Source organism: Hyla sarda, chromosome 2 (genome assembly GCF_029499605.1).
Source record: "Hyla sarda isolate aHylSar1 chromosome 2, aHylSar1.hap1, whole genome shotgun sequence".
Classification (NCBI taxonomy): domain Eukaryota; kingdom Metazoa; phylum Chordata; class Amphibia; order Anura; family Hylidae; genus Hyla; species Hyla sarda.
Window position 1 is genome coordinate 285,431,743 of NC_079190.1, and position 24,274 is coordinate 285,456,016.

Genomic DNA, 24,274 nt, shown 5'->3' on the forward strand with positions numbered 1-24,274 from the left:
ATAATATCCATTTTCCTTACAAGCAGAGAGCTTCAAAGTTAGAAAAATGCAAAATTTTCAAATTTTTCATCAAATTTACGGATTTTTCACCAAGAAAGGATGCAAGTATCGACAAAAATGTATCACTATGTTAAAGTAGAATATGTCACGAAAAAACAAGCTCGGAATTAGAATGATAACTAAAAGCATTCCAGAGTTATTAATGTTTAAAGTGACAGTGGTCAGATGTGCAAAAAACGCTCCGGTCCTTAAGGCCAAAATGGGCTCCGTCCTGAAAGGGTTAAGGTCCAAAAAAAAAGTTTGTTTTACGTGTTTGGAGTTTGTGCGACACAAAAAACGTGCGACAGAAAAATAACCGACATGTGCGACAGATTAGTAAATAAGCCTGGAAAAAAAATGGAGTGATATAGAAAACACTCCACAATAAACACTCCACTTTTAGTAAATGAGGGCCATTGAGTTATATATATATATATATATATATATATATATATATATATATATATATATGTATGTATATATATATATATATATATATATATATATATATATATATATTGAATAAAGTGCTTGACCTCCTTATGTGTTCTCCGTTTGGTGCCAGCATTTTCACTGCTCGCTTTAGTTGTATGAATTGATTAATGATAACAGTTAATGTGTGACTTAAAGGGGTACTCCGGTGGAAAAAAAATTTTTTTTTAGATCTTTTTTTTTTTTTTTTGATCAACTGGTCCCAGAAAGTTAAACAGATTTGTAAATTACTTCTGTTAAAAAATCTTAATCCTTCCAGTACTTATTAGCTGCTGAATACTAGAGAAGAAATAATTTTCTTTTTGGAACACAGAGCTCTCTGCTGACATCACGAGCACAGTGCTCTCTGTTGACATCTCGGTCCATTTTAAGAACTGTCCAGAGTAGGAGAAAATTCCCCTAGCAAAAATATGCTGCTTTGGTCAGTTCCTAAAATGGACAGAGATATCAGCAGAGAGCACTCTGCTCGTGATTCAGCAGAGAGCACTGTGTTCCAAAAAGAAAATAATTTCCTCTGTAGTTTTCAGCAGCTAATAAGTACTGGAAGGATTAAGATTTTTTAATAGAAGTAATTTACAAATCTGAAAAAATTATATAGGTATGTGCAGCTCACAACTATTACGCACCGAGGTCAAACTGGGCAAGCAACTATACCTTAATTGCTAGAAAGGGGAAAACCAAAAAATACAATGTAGCCCGGACCTTCTAGGTGAGTAAATAAAAATGGATATACGTGGGTCGTGCTTCAATAATAATTAACATTTATTATAAAATATAGATAAGATTTCGACACTTCTCACAGGGCCCTTGTGAGAAGAACATACATATTAAAAGGCAACCTAACAATGTATTTAGGCAATAGTAATTAAAACTATAAACCTGGCATATGATAATAAAATAGCAGAGTAAGATCTGTACCAAACAAATATATTAAAGAGTTGCTCTTCTGGGTATTTAGGGTAGATATGTCCCTTTTAGATACAGTAGCAAACAGTCTGTAATATTAGAAATTGTTACCGGTCTGTAAATGGTAACTCAGGCGATGGGTGTTGTTCCCGCAATGGCTGAGTGTCCGTGGTGTGCACAGTTCTCTGTGCGGCGCTTCCAATTGTGAGCCTGGTCCAGTAGAATCTGAGCGCGGCGGCAGTCGCTGTCGGCTGAGGCGCTGGCAGGTGCCGAAGATCGCAGTGATGTCCGGGGACTGCTGGCGCTGGTGTGCGCTGGAGTTGGTATTCCTCACCGCTTTGCTAGTTGGTGGACAGGACCATGTACTGGAGGGCTGGAAGTTCACCTCGTGTTGCCGGCGTCTGACGTCAGAGCCGGGATGGCTGCACCAGGATGGTTACACCGGAATGGATCTGAACTGCTGAACCGGGTAGGTAGCAGAGTAAGAGCGCTAATAATGGTACAGTTCATAAAAGATAACTGGCCATGAGGTTTAGGCACAGTTCTTCGAGAGTAATACTATGCCAGTAGATAACGACTAGACGCGTTTCAGGGTTGTATAATGTAACCCTTTCCTCAGTAGTCATGATAGTTGCCATGAATCATCAGTTGTTTTATATAGGCACAAATCCCACCCCTTAACACATTGATAGATAAAAATAAAAAGCATAAATGGATTCAATGGATCGGTTCACCTAGAGAGCAATACTAAGTATAAAGTGATGTGTGAATTCTGTTGGAAAAGTATAACAATGCGTTTTCCCAAACAAATGAATTTTTTTTATAATAAAGAGAGATAAGAGATAGGATTAAATCACAGACAGTGTGTTGGAGATAAATAGATAAATAAGAGAAAAGAGAAAAAAAAAAAGATAGAATAAAATAAAACAAAAATGAAAATAAAAATAAAAATAGAATAGAGTAAAAATTAAAATAAACATAAAAATAAAATGAGAATATTGAAATAAAATAAGAATAATTATACTAATAGAAATAAAATAAAAAATAAAATAAAATAAAAATAAAAATAAATAAAAATAAAAATAAAAATGAAAATAAAAATAAAATTAAAAATAAAATAAAAATAAAATAAAATAAAAATGAAAATGAAATACAAGGAAAGGACTAGAAAATAAATGAATAAATAATTAAATAGAAAAATAAGGATAAAATAAAAATAAAAAGACACATGATCAGACTTGAATAACATCGTTGTAGATGAATCCATAGGGGATGAAGTCAGCCCATGGGACAACAAAAACTTGAAACATCCACTGTCTGCACATTTCTCTACAGTTCATAATAGTGACATGTCCTCTCTCTCCTTCACTGGTCTCCAGCTAGTCAAAAAAGATTGGCGGGGGGGTAGTTTCTTACTGAAAATGTCCAAAGCGGAAAGCAAGAAAATATTCGAATTTGCAACATTAGAACCTGGCGGACTCAACTCCAACTTCAAACTCTTTGGATTCTTATAGGGGATGCACGCGGCCCATGGGGACACCCCTATTTGGTCATTAAGGGGGTTGTCCCATGGGCTGACTTCATCCCCTATGGATTCATCTACAACGATGTTATTCAAGTCTGATCATGTGTCTTTTTATTTTTATTTTATTATTATTTTTCTATTTAATTATTTATTCATTTTCTAGTCCTTTCCTTGTATTTCATTTTCATTTTTATTTTATTTTATTTTATTTTTATTTTTATTTTATTTTTTATTTTATTTTTATTTTCATTTTTATTTTTATTTTTATTTATTTTTATTTTTATTTTATTTTATTTCTATTAGTATAATTATTCTTATTTTATTTCAATATTCTCATTTTATTTTTATGTTTATTTTTATTTTTATTTTTACTCTATTCTATTTTTATTTTTATTTTCATTTTTGTTTTATTTTATTCTATCTTTTTTTTTTCTCTTTTTTTTCTCTTTTCTCTTATTTATCTATTTATCTCCAACACACTGTCTGTGATTTAATCCTATCTCTTATCTCTCTTTATTATAAAAAATTCATTTGTTTGGGAAAACGCATTGTTATACTTTTCCAACAGAATTCACACATCACTTTATACTTAGTATTGCTCTCTAGGTGAACCGATCCATTGAATCCATTTATGCCTTTTATTTTTATCTATCAATGTGTTAAGGGGTGGGATTTGTGCCTATATAAAACAACTGATGATTCATGGCAACTATCATGACTACTGAGGAAAGGGTTACATTATACAACCCTGAAACGCGTCTAGTCGTTATCTACTGGCATAGTATTACTCTCGAAGAACTGTGCCTAAACCTCATGGCCAGTTATCTTTTATGAACTGTACCATTATTAGCGCTCTTACTCTGCTACCTACCCGGTTCAGCAGTTCAGATCCATTCCGGTGTAACCATCCTGGTGCAGCCATCCCGGCTCTGACGTCAGACGCCGGCAACACGAGGTGAACTTCCAGCCCTCCAGTACATGGTCCTGTCCACCAACTAGCAAAGCGGTGAGGAATACCAACTCCAGCGCACGCCAGCACCAGCAGTCCCCGGACATCACTGCGATCTTCGGCGCCTGCCAGCGCCTCAGCCGACAGCGACTGCCACCGCGCTCAGATTCTACTGGACCAGGCTCACAATTGGAAGCGCCGCACAGAGAACTGTGCACACCACGGACACTCAGCCATTGCGGGAACAACACCCATCGCCTGAGTTACCATTTACAGACCGGTAACAATTTCTAATATTACAGACTGTTTGCTACTGTATCTAAAAGGGACATATCTACCCTAAATACCCAGAAGAGCAACTCTTTAATATATTTGTTTGGTACAGATCTTACTCTGCTATTTTATTATCCTATGCCAGGTTTATAGTTTTAATTACTATTGCCTAAATACATTGTTAGGTTGCCTTTTAATATGTATGTTCTTCTCACAAGGGCCCTGTGAGAAGTGTCGAAATCTTATCTATATTTTATAATAAATGTTAATTATTATTGAAGCACGATTCACGTATATCCATTTTTATTTACTCACCTAGAAGGTCCGGGCTACATTGTATTTTTTAATTTACAAATCTGTTTAACTTTCTAGCACCAGTTGATTTAAAAAAAAAGTTTTCCGCCGGAGCATCCCTTTAACGACCACGGACGTAAATGTACGTTCTGGTTTGGCGGGACTTCCCGCACCAGGACGTACATTTACCTCCTGTGTATGACCGCGAGCATCGGAACAGCCCCCTTGAGAAAGGTTACGACACGGCGTTGGGGACGGAGGAGCAGCACACAAATGGGTAAGACACCGGCACTTTAGATCCTACATTTAGACACTGTTTACAGCATCATGCACTTTATGACTAGGACTTATGTCCAGTCAGGCACCTTCTTATTATAGGATACTACTCACCTTCATGTTAGGTAGCAGTCTGCACTTTATGTTGAGAAGGCGTAGGTAAGGTACCCTATATGTATAGGAGAGACATGATAATTAGTCATTACTGAGATTGGTAGTGCTCCCAAATATCTGTGGTGTGTTGTGCTCCCTGTATGGTTGCTCCGCCTAAGCTCTGAGGCCCTCAATCTTTGTATCCAGTTGGTTCACATTTTTATCATGATTATAATAAAAGTTACATTTTACTTAAGTGGCATTGTGTAAACTCTTTTTTCCTTTTGTTGTTATAATAAAAAACAGTAAAACATATTCACAAGAAACCTACTACAGGGCTTATGGGAGTTAGAGCCATGCCAGCTCTGTCTGCAATCAAATCCCATATGATGAGCACGGGACCGCTAACTTGCAAAATATAATCTTATTACCTGCGGCCGGAGTATGGGGAGTTTTCCCATAAACAAGATGGAGCAGGTTTTACATTGCTCTACAACACATGTGCACGATACTTACGCTCCTATTGGCTGCACACTAGCTGGGAACCATCCGCCTGATTGGCGGACTCCTTGCAGTTTCGCACTGTTTTATCCACGCTCCGTACAGTGACATGTGAAAGTAGGTGGCTCTGTTGGGTAAGTGCAGTAATGTATATATGAATTGTAAATATATAAGAAGAATTCTCAAGCTCACCGGCACTGTGATATACATGCACTGGGAAACACAACAGTGAATCACCTCAATATCACGGCATATCAGTATGAAGTATGAACACATGACGCAACAATGCTTTATGATCTTGTGAATATGTTTTACTGTTTTTTATTGTATACTATTACCTTTTACACTGCAATTTTGTACATTACTGAGCACATTTAAGACTACACTGTGGGTCAGTCAGTTGAGCTTGAAAATGGCTACGAGAGGTTGCAGAAACGTCGCTTCTGTATACACTGGTATGATGCAATAAACCTTCACCGATTTTTTGCACTAAATCCTGTGTGCTGCTGGTCTCTTGTTTGGATATCTATCTATGTATCTATTGTATCTATCTATCTATGTATCTATTGTATCTATCTATCTATCTATCTATCTATTGTATCTATCTGTTGTATCTATCTATCTATCTATCTATTGTATCTATCTATCTATTGTATATATCTATCTATCTATCTTTTGTATCTATCTATATCTATCTATCCATCTCATAGCTATCTCATATCTGTCATCTTGAAGGAGAACCGTACTCCACTGTTGTAATACTTTGTCCCCGGACAAAGACTGTGTGAGACAGTCAAAACAATGCAGTGTCACTTGAAGAATAAAGTCTTACACCATATATCTGAACCAGAGTGCTGCTGCTTTTCATTGTATCTATCTATCTATCTATCTATCATCTATTTATCTATCTATCAAATATATCTTTCTTTCTATTTATCTATCTATCAAATATATCTATCTATTAATTATTACTATGTATACCTATTATCTATCTATCTATCTACCTATCTATCTATTGTATCTATTTATTTATTTATCTATCTGTTATATTTATTAATCTATCTATTTTTCTATTTATTACTATTTATACCTATTATCTATCCATCTATCTATCATCTTGAAGGAGAACCAGACTCCACTGTTGTAATACAAGTGCAAGCTGTTCCAGCATAGGTAAGGATACAAAGAAAAGCAGCAGCAATCTGGGTCAGATGAATGGTTTTAGGCTTTATTCATCAAGTGAAACCACAACGTTTTGACTGCTCACACGGTCTTTGTCCCTGGACAAAGACTGTGTGGGACTATTGAAATGTTGTGATTTCACCTGATTAATAAAGCCTAACATCATTCATCTGAACCAGAGTGCTGCTGCTTTTCTTTGCATCTATCTAACCCTATGCGGAAGAGACCCGCTCGTTTATTTGTGACAAGGACGATTTTCTAAGAAAGATTGAGACCATTAACATCCCTACTAATACGATTCTCTCCACCTTGGACGTGACATCCCTATACACCTCCATTCCACATACTGCTGAACTGGAGGTTGTACAGAGAGCTATTTCACCGGACTTTCCACCAGAAAAATTCCCATCGGTACTTATTCTGCTGGATATCATACTTACTAGTAATTACTTTACATTTAACAATACATTTTAATTACAGTTGACAGTTACCGCCATGGGCACGAACATGGCACCAACATATGCCAACATGTTCATGGCATCCCTGGAGGAAATGTCAGTCTATGGGTGCCACCACTTCATGTGCTGGGGTGGTGCACTACATCAATGACATTTTCCTCATCTGGACTGGTTCTGACTCACAACTACTTAATTTCTCTGAATATTTGAATATGATCCATGAACACATTAAGTTTACTTTGTCATTTTTCCACTTCATCAATATCAATACATTTTCTTGACATGTTAGTATGCATTATCGGTGAACAGCTGGTTACAGATCTGTACATAAATCCTACAGACTGTAACTCAGTTTTGAGATTAGATAGCCACCATCCACATCCCATGATCTGGTCCCTCCCCTCCAGCCAGATGATGAGAGTTCATCGCATCGTCATGGTGGAGGAGAGGATAATACCGGTTATACACAACTTGTCTTCTAACTTTTCTAAAAGAGGTTATCCATCTGATCTGTTACACCAAAGTGAACAGAAAGTTCTTTCACTTGAATGCAACACTCTTATCCATCAATCCGATAGAACAGCTAAAATACCACGGGTTAGTTTTATTTCTACATATAACACTGCTTTCAATAAGATTGCGAATGCCATACAGAAACATTGGTCCATCATTAAAAATTGCTACACTAACATTCCGGAGTTCCAGATCCCTCCATGTCCTACCATAGGTCCTCCAGCCTGAGGCACAAGTTGGTTAAGACTGAATTGTCCACAGATCTGGGGGACCGACAAAGATATCTGACTGTTGCGCAAAAAGGCTAGTTTCCATGTAGATTGTGCATAAATTGCCCTTGCATGGACAAAGGTCCTGTCTTCTGCCACCCAGAAACTGGCAAAGAATATAAGCTACGTTTTTATTTAACTTGTAAATCTAATTTTTTCATTTACGCTCTAACTTGTCCTTGTAAGTTAGTTTATGTAGGAGAAACCACTTTGGATTTCCGTACCTGCCTCAACCAACACCAGTACTCCATGCGCAAAGCACGTATGGATCTGCCGGTGTTCAAACATTTTGTTGAGGCGGATCATACGGAATTTGATCTACGATATACACTGACTGACCACATTCCTAACACTAGACAAGGTGGTGATAGAGAAACCCGGCTCAAGAAAAGAGAACTCTATTGGATCTACGAATTGGGTACATTACGCCCACAGGGCTTAAATGTAGATTTCACTGTCACACCATATAAAGGTCACATATGTATACTATATTTGATATGTAAAATTTTTTTCTCTTGTCTTACTGATTCTGATGTTTTCATCAATATGGAGATGGCTATAATGACTCACCGGTCACAGTGTTTATATCCTTATATGTATGTGATAAATAAGAAATGATTAAAAACTTTGATTTTGATTGACTTATATTGTAGTTATAGCACTATATGTCCATGAACATACTCAATAAAAAATCGTTCTTCATTACATATAGCTCTTTTACATTTTTTTATGTATTCACATTTTATATACTTTGGTACATTAGGCGGGACATATTGATTTTTATACATGAGTGCACATTTAAAATGTGCGTTCATGTGTTTATGGTGTCTGCGTGCTGACACATTCATCCCCAGCAAGTTGTTCACTTACAGTGAAAAATCTTTTTTTCATGCTATACACATATTTTTACATTGTCACAGTAATGTCCACAACTAGAGATGAGCGAACTTGCAGTAAATTCGATTCGTCACGAACTTCTCGGCTCGGCAGTTGATGACTTTTCCTGCATAAATGAGTTCAGCTTACAGGTGCTCCCGTGGGCTAGAAAAGGTGGATATAGTCCTAGGAGACTCTTTCCTAGGAATGTATCCACCTTTTCCAGCCCACCGGAGCACCTGAAGGCTGAACTAATTTACGCAGGAAAAGTCATCAACTGCCGAGCTGAGAAGTTCGTGACAAATCGAATTTACTGTAAGTTCGCTCATCTCTATCCACAACTCATAGATACATATCCCAATACACGTTCATCACCTTTTACACATTTACTTTCTATACTCTCATACACTTTTTCAGACTACCCCTTTACAAATCCACCATTTTTAGCACATTTACTCTTCACACATTCATAAATCTTTCTTACACATCTACTTTTTTAAATACGCTAATTTATATCTACACTGACACACGTTTCTATACATTAGGTTAATATAGTGGTAATGTGACATATATGGCAGTATTGACTTGTGGGTACTTTTCCCTTATCTATGATGACTGCCCGGACTTTCGCACTTACTGCGAATGTACAGTTTTTGTGCGCACGTCAGAGCTAACGCACGTGACAATAATATGGAACGCAACACAGGCGGTTATGACGACGCTATGTGTGCAGACATCACGGGACTCTGGCATTCACTACCACACCGCTACCTACTGTAATGGCGACCATATACCGGTGAGTTACTATAGCCTACCCCCTCCTGAGGTTTTTAATCACCTTCACGATATGCACCTGTACACTTGTTAAAGTAAATCGGATGACACATGTTTAATATTTATATAAGCACTAAATATTTTATGCATCTATGTAAGGTGATAACGATATCTATGCACTGCTTTTTATTGTATGTTATGAATTTTGATATTTTTATGACTTATGTGGATTTTTTGTATTATTGTTCACCGGATAAATGTAGCACTGTATATAACCCATTGTATTATGCTTGAGAAAGGCAGTAAGATACGGCAGAAAAGTTGCATCTAATCATGGGGCCTTAAAACCATTGTTATTTGAAGTTCCTTGGTGTGCTGCTGAATCACTTCCTTTGGATATAGCTATACAGTCTGCGACTGGGACTGTACATCACCAGCCTGCACCCGCTTACTGCATTCTGCTTGGATGTGCTTCCTTCGCTCTGTGTACCTGTATCTATCTATCTAAAAAGTAAAGAAGAACAGCAGAACCACTTCAAAAGAAATAAGGATGTATGTAGAATCTTGAACCTTGGTTAGGGGCTCTTGCTGAATAGAAAAGGAATCTCTCCACAGCACTCCATAGGTGAAAAAAGGTTGTATTTTATTCCAAAACAAGTGTCTTACATAGCTATGTAAGACACTTGTTTTGGAATAAAACACAACCTTTTTTCACCTGTGGAGTGCTTTGGAGAGATTCCTTTTCTATCTATCTATCTATCTCTCTATCTATTTATTACCATTTATACCTATTATCTATCTATCTATCTATCTATTTATTTATTACTTTTCATACCTATTATCTATGTTTCTATTTATTACTATTTATACATATTGTCTATCTATCTATCTATCTATCTATCTATCTAAACAAAGAATAAGTTGGCCAGCACTAATGATTCCAAACTATTATATGGGCCTGGCTTACAGGTGCAGGCTGCTGGGCTAAATATACAGGAGAATACAGCAGCACACTGCTAGCACAAAGATAGAGATAAAACATGAGTATATAGATGAAACATGAGTATATAGATAAAACATGAAAAGCTATACAGCTGTAGTGCAATAAATGAAAATATGAAATTACGAAACAGTGAGGTACTTTGCTTGCAAATTTGGTGGCCAAATAGCTTGGATCGTCCCACCACGGTAAGGTGACCTCATTTTGGGATGGACCCTACACTATGAATATGCCTCTGTGTGAACAGTTCAGCAGGCATTGCAAGATCTGAAACATCCAAGGCACCTTATATACAACTGATAGAGGTGGGTGGGTGCAAGAGCCAACATGGAGGTAGGGTTACCAGCACTAACCTGTTCGTACAGGGTAATATTTCGGGTGACTCTAATTCCAACGCTGTTTACTTTTTTTTTTCTACACATATGGGGGAGTGGCTACCTCCATGTTGGCTCTTGCACCCCACCCACCTCTATCAGGTGTATATAAGGTGCCTTGGATGTTTCAGATCTTGCAGTGCCTACTGAACTGTTCACACAGAGGCATATTCATAGTGTAGGGTCCGTCCAAAAATGAGGTCAACTTACCGTGGTGGGACGGTCCAAGCTACACCTGATAGAGGTGGGTGGGTGCAAGAGCCAACATGGAGGTAGGGTTACCAGCACTAACCTGTTCATACAGGGTAATACTTCGGGTGACTCTAATTCCAACGATGTTTCCTTTTTTATTTCTACACATATGGGGGGAGTGGCTACCTCCATGTTGGCTCTTGCACCCCACCAACCTCTATCAGGTGTATGTAAGGTGCCTTGGATGTTTCAGATCTTGCAATGCCTGCTGAACTGTTCACACAGAGGCATATTCATAGTGTAGGGTCCATTTCAAAATGAGGTCACCTTACCGTGGTGGGACGGTCCAAGCTATTTGGCCGCCAAATTTACAAGCTAAGTACCTAACTGTTTCATAATTTCATATTTTCATTTATTGCACTACAGCTGTATAGCTTTTCATGTTTTATCTATATACTCATGTTTCATCTATATACTCATTTTTTATCTATATCTTTGTGCTAGCAATGTGCTGCTGTATTCTCCTGTTGCTGTATATTTAGCCCAGCAGCCTGCACCTGTAAGCCAGTTCCATAATATAGTTTGGAATCATTAGTGCTGGCCAACTTATTCTTTGTTTGTATTACACATATGGGGGAGTGGCTACCTCCATGTTGGCTCTTGCACCCCACCCACCTCTATCAAGTGTATATAAGGTGCCTTGGATGTTTCAGATCTTGCAATGCCTGCTGAACTGTTCAAACAGAGGCATATTCATAGTGTAGGGTCCGTCCCAAAATGAGGTCACCTTACCGTGGTGGGACGGTCCAAGCTATTTGGCCGCCAAATTTGCAAGCTAAGTACCTCACTGTTTCATAATTTCATATTTTCATTTATTGCACTACATCTGTATAGCTTTTCATGTTTTATCTATATACTCATGTTTCATCTATATACTCATGTTTTATCTATATATTTGTGCTAGCAGTGTTCTGCTGTATTCTCCTGTTGCTATCTATCGATCTATCTGAGGAGATTCGAGGCACAGGTGGAATAAGGCAAATGGTGGTCAGGATAGCAGGTCAGGACTGGCGGCACAGTAGCATAGTCGGAATGTGGTATGTAGTCAATAGACAGGTGGCAAAGGAGCAAGGTCTGGTCACAGAGCAAAGGGTATGATACACGGCAAGGCAACTCTCAGGAACACTTTCTCTCAGGTACTAGGGCAACAAAGATCCGGCAGGGAAGTGTGGGAGGTGGAGGAATTTTTCAATGAGCCACAGGAGTTACTTCACTAATGGGAGCACTGGCCTTTTAAATCTTAAATCACCGGCGCACGCGCCCTAGGGGATGGGGACACATGCGCTGGAGCAGAGAGGCAGAGGTGGGTGCAGGAGAAGCACCAGGTGAGTGACGGGTTGGGATTCGCATGCAGGCCCATCCAGCGGTGCAAATCCCAGCCCTGCCGGCAGCAGCAGGTAAGGGGACCATGCGCTCACAGCCAGCGTGTGCGGCCTGAGCGCATAACACAACACTACCTCAACGTATTCCTGCATACTTACTTCACAAAACTGTCTTAATTGATTGTTCGACCATAAAATTTCCCTGTACTTACTTATTTAATCCCCACCTTGCCTAGCTCCCCCTCTTTGGTCCTTCCCACCAACTTTTCCTAAAATCTACAGTGATGACTTCCCGATACACCCACATCACCTCAGCAGTGTGCATTGTCAGCAGTGATGATGTAGGTGTAGGGGAAAGTCATCGCTGCACCTCTATAAGCGAAGCCACCGGCAAGGACCAGAGCAGTACGTGAAGGATTTTTTTTTAATACAATCCCTAAGTTACTGCTTAAAGCCACTTTCCATTTATTTCAGCATTCTGCCTGCTTGTCCATAACGTCGTTAACAGCAGGTTCCTCACTGGGCTGCAACCTGAGCCTGTGACTGGGACATTCCATACCTCCTTGGAGGGTTTAAAGTTTACCAAGTTCATCTGGGGCACCTGGCTTCCCTTACACTATGATCCTCATCTGTCCAATTTAGCTTGTAAATATAGACAGTGTACTACATTAACCCCCTAAGGACACAGCCGGTTTAAATTTTTGTGTTTTCCTTTATTCCTCCTCGCATTTTAACCTGCCCATTTTGGCTGTGAAGACACAACCAATTGTCATTTTTCCATATTAATACCCACAACCAATTTTCATTTTTCCATATTAATTCCCCCCCCCCCCCCCCAGCTTCTAGGAGCCATAACTTTTATTTTTCCATCCACAGACCCCTATAAAGGCTGTTTTTGCGAGACCAATTGTACTTTGTAATTACTTAAGCAATGGTTCAAGCTAAAAAATATCATTGGGGAGGGGTGACTAGAAAAGAAAACCACAATTTTGTTAATTTTGGGGGTTTTGTTTATACACAGTGCACTTTATGGTAAAAAATAACATGCTCTCTTTATTCCATGGGTCAATTAAAATGATACCCAATTTATATAGTTTATTTTTTTATTCCTACTTTTAAAAATGCCAAACTTTTTCTTTTTACAAAATCATTATGCTTAAAATTGCCTTATTCTGACCCCTATAGATTTTTCTGTATACAGACTTGTTTGTTTGTGCCATGATTTGTAGTTTTTGTTGGTATTAATTTTGGTTAGATGGGACTTTTTGATCACTTTTTATTCTTTAATTTTCCTGATATGTGAAAAATCTACATTTCTGGCATTTTTCTTTGTATTTTTTTTACATTTACGCAGTTCTCTGGGATCATACACATTATGTTTTAATAGTTCGGACAATACCAAATATGTTTGTTTTTTTAAACTTATTTTTATTTTATTTTTCATAGAATTGGAAAAGTAGGGTGATTTAAATTTTTATTAGGGGAAGGGAGCTTTTATATAATTTCAAAAACTTTTAAAAATTTGTTTACACTTTTTATGTTCCCATATGGGACTTTCACATGTAATTGTGGTAACTGCCTTGGGGTGTTGGGTAGATGGGTGTTGCTGCTGTTGGTATATGAGGGGTTAATTTGACCCTTGTCACTCGTGACGCCAGGGTGAGGGTTAATACGCTGAGGTAAATCTCCGGCCTATCGCCACCCTTCCCAGAAACGATAGGTGCATGCATAAATGACTGAATGTCCACAGCAAAGATGAACTTGAACTTGCGTGAAACTTTACTGAGGTATTTGCAGTACATCCAATAACAGCAACATTCTTATTAACAAAGTCTTTATTCAGCACGGCAGTAATTGACAGATGCTGAGGACCATTGAGTTATCCAGAAATTATTAGAATTAGGGTTTCTTGCAGAGATCCGCTGGATTTAGGGGAGTATTTAGGTCCAGTGATCTTGCGGAGTTAACAGGGATTTGAAGTAACTCACAGTTTTCGAGAGATGGCCGCGGCCGCAAGGCTTAGGCCTAGCAAGTGCTGATGACAGCTGCGCAGATTCGTCCTCATAAGCAGCGCAGGAACAAGAGAGAGCTTAATAGCCGCCGCTCTCTTATATGGACAGGGCCGTTTTGGATTGATCCAATGTCAGCTGTCACTCACCGTTACAATGAATGGTGGGTGATCACCTGACTACTTCCAAAGGTCCTTAACTAGAAAACCATAGAGTTCTGGAACGCATCACGTGACCCGCAGGTCCTGGGACACCACAACAAGGTAAGTATACATTATATACATATTTACGCTTAGAATTTGAATAATTTTAACTACTAAAGGGGTGACTAGGGGCTAACTATAGATGAGGACCCCACTGGTACCAAGGGACTCTGACTTTGGGGACCTCATCACAAGGTAACGGATGCAATACGGTATCGGGACACCACATAATCTCTAGATTGCTTTCCCTGTCAATGCTGAGCTATTGCATATCACTGGACAGTGTGATCAAAGCTCCACTGATACAGCCTGGCTCTGCTAGGCTCCATCAATGCACTGCAGGGTAAATCCAGCAGCTGTAGGCATGTTAGGGGACTCTTTACTGCCATTTTAGCTTATCAGACCTTCGCAAAATCATGTTGCAGGGTTTCAATAAACACCACTGGGCTACTCGCAGCAGCAAAATTTTGCAGCTGTCCATCATTTGTGTCTGACCAAATGTACTTTTACTATAAAATGAAGGTGCAACAACAAAAAAATATTATTTGTGCAAGAGATTTAAAAAAAAATGTTTTGAGGAGTTTTATTTTTACGTAGTGCACTTTACTTGTTATCTTTATTCTGTCAGTCAATCTGATTACAATGAAACCCAATTTATACACTTTTTTATAATTTTACTACTTTTAAGAAAATAGAGAAACAGAACATGGCCGTAAATCCACAACTTGCACTATGATCTAATAGCTTCTCAGCATAATTTCATAAACTAACAGGTTGTCAGTGTACCTTTGCTTCTAAACATGCAAGTCCACTCGCCACGTCAAGGACAACTGATAAGAGTGGATCCCTAAACTAGCACTGGCGTAGTGCTGGGCGGCGACCAGCGTGATATAAAGCCCACACAGGGAATGAACCAGTGCTGCCTGACCAAGCCCCCGAATCTGGGCCACACAACCCCACAGACAAAGCACCAAAGCAACAATAGTGACACCCAATTATAGGGGTACTGTTTGCAGGGTGATCAGGTCTTTTCATGATGCCAGGGCACCGTTAGCCTACACGGTCTGAGGATAGGACAGCTTCTCCTGGGCCAGGGGCGGCATAATGAATACACCGATGCCAGGATAACTGTCCTTACTGAGGCAGGAATAGATGTTACAATCCTCACAGCGCAGATTAGAGCAGAGTAGATGCAGAGTAACCCTTGGGAGCCCAATAGACTTGCTGTGACTTGTATTGTACAACCACTTGACTTTACTTGTTGCAGGCTTAGAACTTTAGAGTTAAAGGGCTACTCTACCCCTAGACAAGTTATCCTCTATCATATTTGATCACAGGGGGCCCAGCTGCTGGGACCCCCCTCACTCCGTACTGGCACTGCAGTGTTATGGTCACCTGGAAGCCTGGGGCTTCTGTGATCTTCATGCCACGCACCCTCCATTCATGTCTATGAGAGGGGGCATGACGGTTAGTACACATAGACATGAATGGAGGGGGGCGTGGCGGCTGTGATCGTCAGTCATCCGGCACGGAGTGGAGTTCGCTCCATACACCGGATGACTGGGGTGCCGTGGCGGAGATCACAGAGGTCCCCCGGGCCGGACCCCCTTTGGATAGGGGATAACATGTCTAGCGGTGGAGTACTCCTTTAATTCTGAGGCCTCCACGCTGGCTAGGGTTCTGCTAGTCCAATTAATGCTACACGGCCACTGGAACACTTGCAGAATGGCGTGGTCGCTTGCTTGAGTATTTTCTTTAGGCTTCCCTTAAATTACCTCACACTCCTGCTGTCTCTTCTCCACACTGCAGCTCACACTGAGCTTTGCACTCGCTAAACTGAATAACTTCTTCCCCCTACACTATATATGGCCTAGCTAGGGGGGCCTCCCTTTGGGTTACATGGGTACTCTGAATAATACCTCCTAACAAATAACCTGTACATTTCTAAAAGTTACAGTGAAAAACAATATAAATTAACAGGCAAAGACTACAATGAATATCAAAGCATCACATGAGAAGCAGGGCACAGCGCAGGCACCTGAAGCAATGTTTACCTGACAGGACCCACTCCAGTACTGGAACACCACACAATGGCCACTGAAAAGCAACACACCAGTGCCAACATCTACCATGTGCTCCCTGCCAGAAGGCTGGGAGAATGCTAGGAGGAAACCCTTATGCAGTCTCCTGCTGATCAAAAATGTCTGTGTCGAATGAGTGGAATAGAGTGCTGGCCATGGAAAAACAAAATAAGTAAGGGGACAGAATACAAAAGTAACTCAAAAATAGAGAAAGAGAAATGGCCGCACATACACAACTTGTACTATGATCTAATTGCATCTCAGTATTATTTTTAAAAGCTAACAGGTTGTTATTGTACCTTTTGATCAATTGTACTCAATTGTAGCTCACTCGCCACATCAAGGCCATCTGAAAGGGAGGGGGCCCTAAACTGACACTGGCGTAGCACTGGGCGGCGACCAGTGCCACCGTGACACTAAACCCCCGAGATAATGACTTAGTGGCCAGGGACCCCACTGCCCGACCAAGTCCCCAACTCTGGGCCACAACACCCCACAGACAAAACACCACAGCAGAAAGGCAGCAACAAAGTAACACACCACTGCAAACACCTAGCATGTGCTTGCTGCCAGAGGAACAACAAAAAAATCACCAATCTATCTATCTTTCCATCTATACACACAATACATACATACTCAAACTATATCCACACACATAAATAGTATATGCACACACTTTTACCTTCTAGGCTTGGTCAAGCAGGTCCGGTAGTGAGGAGGGGAAGAGCTGAGGAGGAAGCCCAGCACCAACAGTGAGTAAACTCTGCTGGGTCCTCCATCTCCTTCCCCCTCACTGAGCTCCTGTTGATGATTTAAAGGGGAACTCTGCCCCTAGACATCTTATCCCCTATCGAAAGGATAAGGGATAAGATGTCTGATCGTGCAGGTGATGTCACACCATGCCTCATCAATGTAAGTCATATAGACTTGTATTGAGGGGGCATGGCATGACACGAGTATCCCTTTAATGATGAATAACTTCTTCACTCAAAGCTGAGCACAAGCAGGGTAAATACACTACAGCTTCCAGCCGGGAAGTTTCAGTGATAGCGCACACATGTTTATTTTATGGGGACAGTGGAACCTGGGGCGGACCGCATCCCCCAGTCCTCCATAGGTACGACACTCAGTTGTGGAGTTCCTTTTGATCTTTGCACTCTAGCACTTCTAGTATATCAGCTTGACATGCTATTCTACTACAGAAGTAATTAATTTGTTTTGAATTTCTCTGAACTGGGTGCAAAACACTTTGCCTCTGGTAACAGTGTTGGATGGCCATGGAAAGGAAAAGATCAGCCAATGATTGGCCTCCTTTTCCTTCTCGCTGGCATTGACATGAATTCCACTGGATTTCCGCAGTTTTCTGCCTTCAGCCAACTTGTCTATCAGGACCAATGGAGCTGGCAGAAGTAAAGTGAAGGCATTTTGCAAATTGATACTGGTATATATTGCAAAATGCCTTTGTGCTTTTCACTTAAACATCATGTAGGAGCCTAAATACAGAGGATTTAGCAGCAGTAAGACATTCTTCAGATGCAGTTGGTCTCCTTTTTACCTTTTAGACTGTTTATTCAGATGAAAGCAAAACAAAAGCCCTGACAGGTAAATGGCAGTCAAATTATAACCTGCAGATCAGTCCTCCATCACACCGCCTGCAGTCAAGTTCCTGCTGAAGCTATACCGTACACGTATGGAAATAAAGGCGAATGGCATATTTCATCCTGTTTATTTCTTCTTCTTTGTGTGACTATATATACATTGTTATTAATGGTTATTGCAATCATTATGTACTCTGATAATTACCCTAAAATAAAAGGACAGAATTCCACTAAAACCATCAATGTCACTTCTTATTAACCCCCTAAGGAAATAGCGTTTTTCCGTTTTTGCACTTTTTCCTCCTTAAAATCATAACCCTCTCTTTAAATTTTACACCTAAAAATCCATATGATGGCTTATTTTTGCGCCACCAATTCTACTTTTTGTAATGACATCAGTCATTTTACCCAAAAATCTACGACAAAACGGAAAAAATAATAATTGTGTGACAAAATGGAAGAAAAAACACCATTTTGTAACTTTTGGGGGCTTCTGTTTCTATGCAGTGCATTTTTCATTAAAAATGACACCTTATCTTTATTCTGTAAGTCCATATGACTAAAATGATGATTTGATTTTTGTATTACTTCGGGAAAAAATCATAACTACATGCAGGAAAATGTATACGTTTAAAATTGTCATCTTCTGACCCCTATAACTTTTTTATTGTCCCATGTACGGGGCGGTATGAGGGCTCATTTTTTGTGCCATGATCTGAAGTTTTTATTGGTACCATTTTAGTTTTGATCAGACTTCTTGATCGCTTTTTATTCATTTTTTTATGTTATAAAAAGTTACCAAAAATACGCTATTTTGTACTTTGGAATTTTTTTGCGCATACGCCATTGACCGTGCAGTTTAACTAATTATATATTTTTATAGTTCGGACATTTACGCACACGGCGATACCACATATGTTTATTTTTATTTACACAGTTTTTTTATGGGAAAAGGGGGGTGATTCAAACTTTTATTAGGGAAGGGGTTAAATGATCTTTATTACCTTTTGTGTTCACTTTTTTTGCAGTGTTATAGCTCTCATATGGGGCTATTACACTTCACACACTGATCATTTACACTGATCACTGCAAAGCCATAGCTTTGCATTGATCAGTGTTTTCGGCGGTTGATTGCTCAAGCCTGGATTTCAGGCTTGCAGCAATCAATCGCCGTTTGGACGTGCAGGAGGCAGGTAAGGCACCCTCCTGCTGCGTCCTAGTTGATCGCCGCATCTAAAGAGTTAATGCCGAAATGGCAATGTCCGGCATTAGCCATGGGTCCTGGCTGCTGATAGCAGCCGGGACCATGCGGGTATGATGCGAGCTCAGCTCCTGAGCTCACTTCATAATCCTCCCATGCCGCAGCGCCGTATAAACCTGGCATTCTGCGGCAAAGGGTTAAAGGGGTACTACCGTGGTAAACATTTTTTTTCAAATGAACTGGTGCCAGAAAGTTATACAGATTTGTAAATTACTTCTATTAAAAAATCTTAATCCTTCCAGGAAGTTGTATAATTTTTTGCTGTCTGACAACAGTGCTCTCTGCGGACACCTCTGTCTGTGTCAGGAACTGTCCAGAGTAGGAGCACATCCCTAAAGCAAACCTATCCTGCTCTGGACAGTTGTTGACATGGACAGAGGTGTCAGCAGAGAGCAGTGTGGTCAGACCAAAAAGAACCATGAAATCGACTCTTTAATGGATTATTATTTGACTCTTTTTTCAATAAATGGCAGCCTAAATATGCTAAGGCTGTTGCATAGCTATGCAGGTTTTTATACTCTTGCAACACCTCCATTTCCTGATATGGGGGAGAAGTATTAAAACCTGTGTTGAGGAAAAGTGGTGCAGTTGCCCATGGCAGCCAATCAGATTGTCTGTTTTATGTTTCAGGGGCCTTTTTAAAAAAGAAAGAAGCTCACTGATTGGTAGCTATGAACACTAGCACCACTCTTTCTCTACACGGGTTTTGATAAATTTCTCCCCATGACTTTATAACCTAGTGCACTATGGTTAGGTACCAAACACTACTGAATGAGGAATGTCCCCCACAGCTAATAGGAGTCTAGTTGAAGTTTTTCATGAACTCAGCTCACATGCGTAACTTGTACCTTCTGTGCCCGATGCAAAATCTGCAACAGGGCCCCATGTGCCAATTATAATACTGGTCTCTTATGGGGCAGATGTGCACTGGGGCCCCCTTCACAAGGGCCCCGAGTGCAACTGCTACCTCTGCACCCTATATAGATATGCCCCTGACTTGACGTCATTTAGACTCATATTTTTCCAACAAATCTCCACAAACAGATAATTTTATGCATAATTCACTAAATCGAAATTCCAGTAGGTAAAACACAATGTTATATAGAGAGAATAAAAACATAGGTGCACCCTAGTGAAACCTACAGGGCAAACCATGCAGTAAAAAGGTCTATTTTCTTTGTCTACTGACAAAGTGAAGGTAATGATGGAGCAGCCATCAGAAAGCCCCAACCTCAATGCCATAGAATATTTTTGGGCAGAACTAAAAAGGTATGTCCAAGCAAACATTACACCAGTTTTCACCTATTATAAGAAGCTTGTGGAAGGCTACGCAATAGGCTTGAACCAAGTTGGGCAATTTAAAGCCAAATTCAATGTACATTATATAGATTTTTCACAACCAACTGTGAGTGGTCTTACTGAAAGAGGATGTAATTACAAATAACAGCAACGCAGCCAAAGTGGCAAAATACATAGGGTTACTTGGTGTCCCGAGGGCTGAGGTACATAGTTCACAATATTAATGGCCTGAATTTTCATGGCTAAGCAGCAGCAAAATGCATACCTAGTGCCCCTTGCGCCCATGACAAGATGCTCTATTAGCACCCCACACCCCACGTGCACCCGGCAATGCCCCCCTACCCTTACAGTTAAATCAAGTGGCTCACAAGTGACGTCTTCTCTGATCAACGTCGGCTTCTTTCCTTTTCTTCTCTGTTCGGGTAAGACCACCATGATGACTTCTTTCAGGCAAAACTTCAACCTTTTAAGCATCTGTAGGACAAACATCTCAGACACCGCATTTTTCTGGTGCCTTTCCTATATACACAATCTGCCCATCTATTGGTCTCTAAACTGTAATAATGTCCCCCTTGGTGTCCTGCACAGAAAAGTGGGTAGGATAGTAGGTCAAAAATATTCAAAATTTCATCTTTATTATTGTATACAAACAGGTAGAAAAACACCCATAAAATAACCCACCCTTAAAAAACTCCCCAACAAAAAGCTGAGCAGGATACCACTGGAATATATACAAGAATCACAATATTACCAATAATACAGTCCTGCAGTATCAGTTTAGCCAGCACACAGTAGAACAATATCTCAAGTCAAAACTTTACCTAATTGTGACATGCTGACGGATCCTCGGTGGTTATCCTGCGACCTCGAAATGTGTTTCGGATGATTCCTTTCTCAAGAGGCGCTACATGAGGTAGGAACTACTAGCTCTTTATAATGCTCACCCTCCAATGGCGTATGTAGCGGAACCGGACGCCGGACGACTTCCGGGTGGCGTCACCGGCGGATGCTCGTCATAACTTGAAGCACATCCGCCCGTACTGACTGCCCTCCGAAAGACGGCACAGCACCATGAATCCACGCATGCGCTCCGGGCGTAATCACCCTCCATGTTGAGTAACCACCAGGGGAGCCGCATCACATATCCCAACAAGGGAAAAGGTTACAACACACCATCAACTGGTTGTACCACATTGAAAAAAGTATATATAAAATAGAAAACATTAGATCATATATCAAATAGTAGGAATACCATAATATTGGATCCCAAAATCAAAACAAATCTTTTCAAAGTAATTATAGACTGACCCTCATTGTTTACTAGAACAAGATTACTCCAAATTAAGGAATAAGAAACAACAGTAAAATCATTAGGATCTATAATCCATACTAGTATCTATATCAATAATCTATTCCTATCTCTCCCATCCATGTATCCTTATCCATAGGGAGCCCCCTACAGACTAGTATGGAGACCTACACATAAATACCCGCAGCATACACCCAACCATCATACATCCAATGATCTTGACACCCATTTCATAAATACCAATAAATACCAATAATTAATGTCAATTCATAAAGATAATGGTGAAAATCAATAGTGTGTAAGAAATAAAATAAGATAAAATTACTAACGTAATGTGAATATATATATATATATATATATATATATATGTATACACGTGCGTACACATGTATATACATGCATACACACGTACACACACACACACACATACCCTACACCATCCTACCCAGTGGTATAAGATAATTAATCGTGCTAATGATGACCTCAGAAAAGAGCCAAGGCTCAGTTAGCCAACCTAGTGATAATATCACCCCATATTGAATGTGCTTATAATATATGATGTGAAAATAATAATAATAAAGTTAGTGACAACTGTGAGTGTAAATGTAATATGTATATATTGAGACCCTCCCCCCCCTCCCTTTTAACCTCCCCACCCAAAACCCACGCTGACACCCCCCACACCACACACACACACACATATCAACCCCCCCCTTATAACCCAACCCCACACGCATACACGCATACAACCCATTCTGTGCTGCCATGCAAAACACAAGTGACCCACCACCCACATGTGCATCCTCACTCACAACCCCAATATGACCTATGTATGCCATGGTCGCATTGTAGAATTACCAAAACCGGACATTACTACATAATTTCCTATATAGGACCCAAATGGTCCTCAAGGAAAAATTCCTGTTTTATTATTATTATATATAAGTCCCAAGCTTTGAGTATCCAAGTTCCTTGCTGCCGGATTATCGTGTAAGTCCACATCCTTCCAAAGTTGTTCCTCCACATGGGTACAAGATGGTTCTCACAATGATGCCAATTTTCTCACTCCTCTTTAGGTGTCCCCATATACATCACTTCATCACAAAGAGCATAAGAGTACCTCAATAAAAGAAACAATCATTAAAAGCAAGTCCCAAATTACAAGAAGGGAGAGAAACTCAAAAACTCATTTAACCCTTTAGGGGTCATGGTATCCAACGTCACAATCCATTTTGTTTCCTTACGTAGAAGGGCCCTTGTGGCATCGCCTCCTCTATTACCCATATAAATCCTATCAATACCCTTAACCTTCAATAATCTCCAATTGGATTGGTGCATGATCTTAAAATGTCTGGCTAGAGGTTTCCCACGTAATCCAACCTCGTCTATCCAATCGTCACGTGCAGAATTTTTGATGTCCCTGATGTGCTCCATCACACGCGCTCTCATTTCCCGTGTGGTCATACCCGCATAGATTTTATTACATGGGCAGCGCGCGTGATAGACCACACCAGAGACACCACAGTTGATGGTATGAACGATCTTGTATTCCTTCGTCCCGTTAAAGTGTGCAAATTTCTGGGTCCTTTCCATAACAGAACAGGCTCCACATCTACCACACGGATAGTTGCCCCAGGGCGGTCCCCTAGATCCAAATAAATATTGTCCCGACCTGGGAGGGACATAGTGGCTGGTCACCAAGTCCCTAAGGTTGGGTGCCCTCTTGGGTGTCATAAGGGGCCTATCCGGTAGTAGATGTCTCAACTTAGCATCACTGTGTAAGACATGCCAATGGCGCGTCAAAATCCTCCGCATCCCTGACCATTGTTTGTTAAACTGGGATATAAACCTCGTATGTCCACCCCCCTCATCCTCCTTCTTCTTCTTCTTGTTCATAAGTATCTTCCTCTGTATTTGTTTCACATGTAACCACTCCTGTACTACCTTATCACGTGGGTATCCCCTATTAGAAAATCGATTAACCAAATCATCCGCTTGTCTATCGAACAAGGTATCATTAGAGCATATACGCTTAGCCCGTATACGTTGCCCCCGGGGTATTCCCTCAATGACATGGGGAGGATGAAATGAGTTAGCCAACAAATAGCAATTGACGGAGGTCTCTTTCCTATGAATGTCAGTCGAT